Below are 8544 nucleotides of genomic sequence, written 5' to 3'. Positions count from 1 at the left end.
TTATTTAAAAAAAAAAAGAAAAATTAAGGGTTTTTGAATCAAGTAATTAGAAAATGCTGAAGACTATAATTTGTGTTTTTGAATGATTGCAGATTTAGTGCACTGGCAGCAAGTTACCATGAATTATCATGTAATGGTACGAGTCCAACTCAATGCCCCAGATCCACTAGATGGTTATTTAGTGTTCATACAGACCTGGGACTGAATTACTGAGCTGTTTTTTGAGGCCAGACTCGATTTTGATTTATGAACAGTGTATTTTTTTAAAAAGTACTTTCTCCCCTGAAGTCGGACAAAATCTTTTTATTGTCATCACTACTCCAGTCTGATTTTCTCTCTAATCTATGGTTTGGGTGAACTGTAGGCATTTTATAGGAGGAATTAATCATTTTCATAGAGGTTATGATCAGATTGTTCTGTTACACATACCAAAAAGTGCAATCAACTTACTGAAATAGGATTTATAGTCACTTTGTCATGACCAATTTTTTACGTATGTTCTGCTTTTCATGTTACAGATCTAGCCATTTATAGAATTGGAGGATAGGAGATTCATTCCCCTCAAGATTTCATGCAGCTATGTCGGCAGGAGAAGCTTTCCCCCTGACACAGCGTTGTCCACACCAGTGCTTAGGTAGATGTAACTTATGTCACTCACAGGGAGTGGCTTATTCATAAACTGTAGTGCAGACAAGCTCTTAGTCTAAATAACTAAACATTTCAACACAGGATTGAAAACAAACTACTCCTCACCAAAAAAGAAGAAAAAAATACTAAATGGGAGCGGTTGCTGTGTTTTAGTTTTCTATTTACATTAAAATTTTGAAATGGTAGCTTGCTATAAATAGTATGCAATGAAAATGGTTTGCTAGCTACTGAATATTAGCACAACAGCGCAGTGTGGAAAAAAATCTAGTGAATCAGCAACCAGCAGCAATCATGTTTTTTTATTTCAGTATCAGTGGGATTATTTCTCCCCCCACCCCCACCCACTCATCAACTTCAATGAGGACATGATTAAGAAATGTAGATGAAGTTGTTGCCCTGTAGCATAGCTGTTTGCAATCTAGGAAGAGGAAGTTTTCCCCCAGAAAATTTGCAGGAACTTGTTGATTCTGTTGAAAGTTTTGGTGGAAATCTGGTCAGCAAGCATGGTGGCCAATCCGCTAGGCTCCCAAGTTCCCTAGTTCCCCAGGTTGCCTGGCTTCCTGACATGATCATATGTTAGAACTATAAACTGCCCTGCCTTCACTAGGCTTTTACCACATATTAGTTACCAGATGTTATCGAATACAGAGGTAAGAACATACTTTGTTTTCCTACTGAAGAAGAGGCCTACGTCAATAGTGCTACTTCAAGGCAGCTCTAAGTCATATCAAGGCCTGGGCTAGTGGTGGGCACCAGGGACCAGTCAGCCTGCTCCCTTATACACTCCCTCTCCTGTACAAATCAAAGCTCTGGTCAGGACATAAGGCCTTAATGTTTAACAAATATAAATCAGATATTTCATGTTATAAGTCCCAAAAGAGCAAATATAGGGATCCCAGGATGGTTTTAAATATTCCTCAGCGGAACTAGATTAACTATTTTTTAAACAGCGAAAAGACAACTCTGAAATTTCCTACAACTACTGTATAACATATACACTGACTTGTGAAGCCTGTACATTTTCATTTAGGATCGGGGGGATCTGATGTCGCATACACAAGATATTTTATGAATGTGAGAGTAGCCATTTGGGGAAAAAAAAGCACATTGTACCTTAAGACAGAAATCTAAGGATGACCTTTGATCCAATTATTCTATACCCTACTGTTTGGCAGGGAAGTCCTGCTTTGCAGCAAACATACCCATAAATATTATTAGACTCTTGAAATTATTATTGTCTATGCTATAATTATTAATTTGTCTACAATGTCTGCTTGGAATTACCCCATGCTAATCTTTTCTCCTGATTCTGATGATCTTCTTAGAGAAGACACACTATATCAGTTCAGTATGCTTAACTGTTTATATAGAGGCTAAATAAATGTTAATCCATCTTTCATGTTCCAGAAGTTGTGTACTAATTAATACTTATAATTTTCTAATATTGTCTAAAACTGATTTCTTTAAATAAGTATTAATTAGTACATATTTAGATAAAGCGAGAGAGAGAAGGGGGATCATACTTTGAATTGTACACAAATCAGTGATTATATATAAAAAAAATCTGCATACCATGGGATACATACAACTTTATGAACCATTATTAGCTCACTATTGTAGGTGGCATTGAACAGAGTTCAGTGAATAATTTGCAATTATTAGTCAGATTAATTTCCCCCTTTCCATACTGTCCACAGGTTATGAAAGTCTTATTTATTATAAAAATTATTCATGGAATTTTTTTAAGCAAATAACTCTAAGTGACAATTCATGATAGAGCTTATGTTAAATTCATGACCAATTACATAAATGAGTTACACAAGTTCTCATTTTGAAATTTTGAATGGCATATTTGACTAATATTTGCAGGCCACACTATGTTGCTTACAGCTGGCTAACTGCATAGCACGAATTGCAAATAAACCTTTCAATTTGTATCTGTCAGCCCCAGTGATGATGGGGCCAAATTAGGTCTGTGTCAAATATAGAACTTCAAAATTTAAGTGTAGGCAATATTTGAGCAAGAAATGAACTTTTACAACTTGAGCACTTCAATGTTGATGCTAGGCAGGGGCTAGGAGAGAGAGAGATGCTCCTCAAGAGACTGGGTCTTCACCGAAGCTACACATTGGGAACAGGAGCTGACTTGTCTCAAGGTTGAAAAGGACACTGGGAACAGCAGCGTTTGCTGCTACAGAAGAAGCTGACTAAGCTCTGGATCCAGCTTAAGATCAAGGGTGAAATGAAGTCCAACTCCGAGACACAAAAAAGGAAGAGAAGGCAAGGCTCCTTCAGAAAATAAATTAAATGGGCAGTGAGGTATACCAGCCAGCTAACACTGAGAATAGTGCTGGAGTGTAAAGATACAGCACCATTGAGTGAAAGACGGTGTGTGACCACCCATACACTGTTCACAGCAATTTAGAACCAAAAATGACATTCACTTTAGTTCAAATTCCGAGAGGGACAGGTTTTAAATACATTCTCTTGTCTACTGCTATGGCTAATGAATCCACTTCCTCGATAACAATTATAGTGGAGACAATTCTCCCAGTATGTATCATATAAGATATATAAGGTCTTCCTTCCCCTCCACAATGTAAGATGCAATCACATAATGTAGTACTTGGCATCCTAGCATATTGGCAATTTAAGAAATTACAATTAATTTCATGGTATGGAAATTAAATCTTAACAAAAGATTTACTGTTTCCATTTTACATAAAATCGCTATTTAATTTAGCAAATTCCAAGGAAATATTTCCATGGAGACAGTTTATTTCCATTGGGATATTTTCCACAAGTCTTTGAAATGTTTAAACAGATTCAAGCATATAATCAGGACAAAAGTACAGAGGAACAAACAAAGTTTTTAGATGCTCTCCCACAACCCATTAAACGTACTACAAAGTAAATTATTTTCCTATTAATGCCAAACAGCGAATATACCCAAAGGAATGGTACCGGCCTTGGCTACACTTGCAAATTTGCAGCGCTGCAGCAGCGTGTGAAAACACACCCTCTCCAGCGCTGCAAATTGCCAGTGTGGTCAAAGCCCCAGCGCTGGGAGCGCGGCTCCCAGCGCTGTATGTTATTCCCCACAGGGAGGTGGAGTACGGACAGCGCTGGGAGAACTCTCTCCCAGCGCTGGCGCTTTGACTACACTTAGCGCTTCAAATTAGTAAATTTAGTTTAGTATTTTAGTAAATTAGTAGTTTAGTTTCACACAGGGAGGGCTTTTTTTGGCCAGTATTTGACTGGTGCTGTGCATCTGCCTCTATTTTTAGACAGGTCCCCCCACGCACACGCACACACCCACCCCCTTAGCTACTGTGATATTTATCACATTCATAATACATATCTGAGCTCTAAGCAATGCCTGGCACATGTCACAGTGGGGCAGAGGGATTCCCTTCTCTTTCAGAGTGTCAGGAAAGAGGGTTCATAATCTGCCCCAAGAAAAGTGGCTGTCATCTTTCGCCCATGTGCTAGAGTGCAGGGGCAGAAGGAGGCTGCAGAGTGTCTCTCCCCATCCACAAATGATACACACACAGGCTAGGGACAATCCAAGTCCCTGCACTTGCAGAAGCATAATGGCCATCCCTCTATGCACCCCTGGGGTGCAAATCACCCCAAAGGGGATGGGGTAGGGGGCCATGGCCCTCTCAGCCCCTCCACCTCCCCAGAACTGTCCTGGGGCACTGGAGGAAGGTCAACCAGCAGCACATCAAGGGTACATCTTTCCCAGCAGCAACTAGGGTGACCAGATGAGAGATGTGAAATAACGGGGCGGGGGGGGAGAAGAGTGCTGGTGGAGCAAAACAAACAAAAAGAGGAAAAAGAGGAAAAAGAAAAAAGGCAAAAAAGAAAAACAAAAACCAAAACCAAGAGCCACCGGAGCATAGGAAAACTTGGTGGGGGCTGAGCACCCACTGGCAGCTCCACACGCTGCCCCCCCTGCACCAGCTCACCTTCGCTCTACCTCCACCTCCCTTGAGCTGGCTGCTGCCTCCTGCTTCTCCCCCCTCCCTGCAGGCTTGTGCCGCCAAACAGCTGATTAGCGCAAGCCTGGAAGGGAGGGGTGAGAAGGAGGAATGCGGCATGATTGGGGAAGAGGCGGGGCCAGGGTAGGGATCCAATAGGGTAGTGAGGGAGCAGGGCCAGGGTGGGGATCCAATGTGGGAAGGGAGGGGCAGAGTCGGGGCAGGCCGCGAGCCCCTTCTCCCTGTGCGCTGAAGGGCAAGATATCAGGACAATTCACATCCTGACCGATGTTCAGTCGGGACATGGGACCAAGTAAATATCGGGACAGTCCCGATAAAAATTGGGACATCTGGTCACCCTAGCAGCAACTGAATAGGAGAAAGACAAGCCTCACAAGGATGAATCTGTCACTTGTCCATGTAGACCATATGAATCCTTGGGCCTGATTCTGATTTTGCTTACACAGGTTTACACCAGTGTAAACTCAGTGACTTCTGTACAGTGACTTCTGTACTGTACTTGATTTACAGTAGTGTTAATTAGAACAGAACTGTGAACTCTTATTTCATAAAGTCCATCTGAGGGGGACAAAGCAAAACGCAGGATGTTGAATTCATATACCTTAGGAAGATGAAGGGCTGTGGTGACTGGCACCAGTTGAACTTATGGTGAATCACGCACGAACACCAGGACTCAAACATGGAAAGAGTGATTCATCTTCAAGTAAAAAGTTTAATCTGAACCATTTAGACCACTGCACAGGGAAAGTACCAACCATTTCCCTTGCAGCAATGTAGTTACAGCACTAAAAGACAGACCCATTGTATTTTTTTTGGGATATTGCTCACATCCCTGAGTGGGTGGATAAGTGGGCCTGAAAGCATGTCTGTTTATTGGCACTGCAGCAGAGAAAGAAAGATTATAAGGAAACAGCAACAGATGTAGCTTAGAAAGTGCTTCTACATTTAGAGCAGCAATCCATACTAGAAAGTCAATAGTGTCAAAGATGAAACTTTAATAACTTCTGTATCTTATTTTTCCTGAGGAAGTTGGGCTCTGGTGCTCCTGCTTCACTGTTACTACCTTTTGGTGTTTTCACATTCACTCTAGCATTGAATTACTGGTGGTAAGTTTTATGATTATTATTCTGCGGGGGTATTTCTCTACTTCTCAGTCATATTCTCAATAGATTCAGATGCATCATAGAGATGGTCAACCCTCTCTTGTCCTGAGTTAGGCTAATCAAATGCTTTGGCTTTATTCACATCTGGTATACATCACTCCAGAAACTGCTTGAGATATCAAATTTACAAGCCCTTAGCTATTACTAGTGAATAGCTTTCAAGAAGTGCATGCTACAATTTTCTTCACTTCCATAGCCCCCCACCACAAACTATAGCACAAAAGCTAAGTGAAAGTCAGAATCTGACAGTGGGAATGAAATGGAAGCACCTTAAAACTTGCTGTTCATTGGTGGCAGGGAGAAGACTAAGGAGAGAAATTTCTCCCATCCTAGGACATGGCAAGGGTGGGTGGGTGAGGGAACTGTTTATGGAGCCAAACCCTAAATTTCATACATAGCTCTTACACCAGCAAAAAGAAAAAAAAACTTTCAGTGGCACTGGTGGAAATTTAGCCAGATTTAAAATTTAGTGACCTTAAGATCTGGTCCATTGTCATTAGGTACTCATTCAGGGGGTATGTGCTACAGAATTTTGAACACATTACCTGATGTTGGCAAAGTCTTAAGATAGCAAACTAAACAGAGCCTAATGAACTATCAGAAACCAGATGAATGCTATAAAAATTGCTGGACTCTGGTTGTTTGACAGCTTTGCTATTTGCATATGTTGAACCAATGGGCTTCTATGAGCAGTTATTTAATGTTTATTGCAAATGAACATGTGATAGGGTGTGAACATCAAGTGGAGACGCCTTAGGCCTGACCTTGAAGTTCTGAGAGCTGTAAGTGCTAACTTTGGATGCTCAGCACCTTTGGAAATCAGGGCCAAGTGGACTGAGGCACCCACAGTCAGTGACTGCTGCTGAACGTCTTGCTGCTTTCAGTGTCAAACAAGCAGCCAAATAGAGCCAGGAATCGAACTCACATCTCATAGCTTATCTAGCTTAAGGTTTTGTATAGTGACAGCTTAATAGCAGTGACCACAGGGGCGGCTATTTTTTTCTGGCTGTTGTAAAAGGTAGCTATATAATGTCATTCAGTCAATACAGCATTCTTGTGAAGATTGAGATTTTATTGTCTGTTAGGACGGGTGACTGCAGTTAGTAGATGACAGTATACAGGTTGCATAGTAGTCAATTCTTCTCTTCAGGCATAAGAAATCTTGGATGATAAAATTCTGCCAAGAGGGAAGAAAAAAACAGGGAGGGAGGAGGAGAGAAACCTACAACTCCCCCAATTTAAATACACTCCTGCTCACCTGACAGCGGTACTGCAGGAGACTGGCTCATCAGGCAGAACAACAAAAACACGCTACTCTTTCAGGGCTGTAACACATTTGGATAATCATGATTCTGTATCAGGACCTTCAAGTTCAATACGACAGACTGAGTGCAGCCAGCAGAGGGAAGAACTAAATTACACAGTAACACTATCACACCTTGCAGCCAAGAACCACAACAAGCTTTCCAGGTGTTAAGTCAGACTGTCCCCTCCCTTATACAGCTACACATTGGCCAGCCATAAAGAGCCCAATCATGCAGTGGCCAGCCACCACAACTGCATTCATTTTGTTCTCCTGAATACAGTTCCTGAGCCCCAGTCAGGCAATACAGGGAAATGTTCTTATCCCCTTTTTTTACAGATGGAGAAATCAGGACAAAGTGAGGCTGTGCAATTGGCTTATGATCAGACAAGAACTAAAAATAGAACCCAGTTTTACTGGCTTGTCAGCTGTTGGCTGTATGTGTGCACGCATGCTCTCTGGGTGCTGCACTGGCTCTGGCCAGATAGCCTGGATAGCATGAACTTCACAAGAAAACCATAGAGTCCATTCAGCACCAAAGGCACTTGGCCAGGTTGTCTGTCTACAGAGCATGGTCCTAGTGCCCTGGCTCAATGATTACAGGCACATTAACATGTATAGTTGTTGCAATGGATTCAGCTCAGTGAACGATAGGACTTTCCCTCCCATCCCATCCCCCCTGCCTGGACAAAGACACTCCCTGTGACCCCTCTTTTAAACCCTGATACAAACAAGTTACGGATGACTCCTCTGACATGGTTAGTTACCACCCTTTACCTTATGTATGTTGGTTCAATCAAAACATCTCTATCCATCAAGCGGTCATCCGGACCTTATCTTTAAGAGGGGTCAGTGTGTCCTATATTATCTTCAGGGACTGTGCTTATACCATGCTTGGTATTGAGGTGTTCTGGTATTACCCTTCTGGAATGTGCTTACAGGAATACTTAGTGCCCAGAGGTGCTTATGTTTTTACAATCCCTGTTCTTGCCAAGTCCATGTATTGTCTATATCTGCAAGCAGGCATCTGCTTTGTAACAGGCCTCATCTCAGGCTCTCTCCATCTTCTACACCACTAGACCATACTGCATCTCCAGCTTCAGGGAGCTTGCTTTAGCCAGTTGATTTTTAAAAGCTGGGCCCAAAAAAAACTAAACACCTCCCAAGAAAGTTCCAATCCAAACTTTGCAACTTGGGTCCAATCTCTCTAGAAGGGAAAAAAAGATTTTCCCTTGACAAACTTAAATTAAAAAAAACAAACTTATTTTGTAAGAAAAAGGTGGAGCAACACTATTGTTATTGAAAACCTAATAGCATTTTTGGAGTAAGACATTTCTCCAGTGAGTCAGGATGAACCTGTTGCCAGGGAAACCTTGCATTGCAAGCAGATGCATGAGTTAGTGATGGGGAAAGAGGGGACGGGAGT

The sequence above is a fragment of the Mauremys reevesii genome, linkage group 5 (genome assembly GCF_016161935.1).
Source record: "Mauremys reevesii isolate NIE-2019 linkage group 5, ASM1616193v1, whole genome shotgun sequence".
NCBI classification, from domain to species: Eukaryota; Metazoa; Chordata; order Testudines; family Geoemydidae; genus Mauremys; species Mauremys reevesii.
This window is presented reverse-complemented; position numbering follows the sequence as displayed.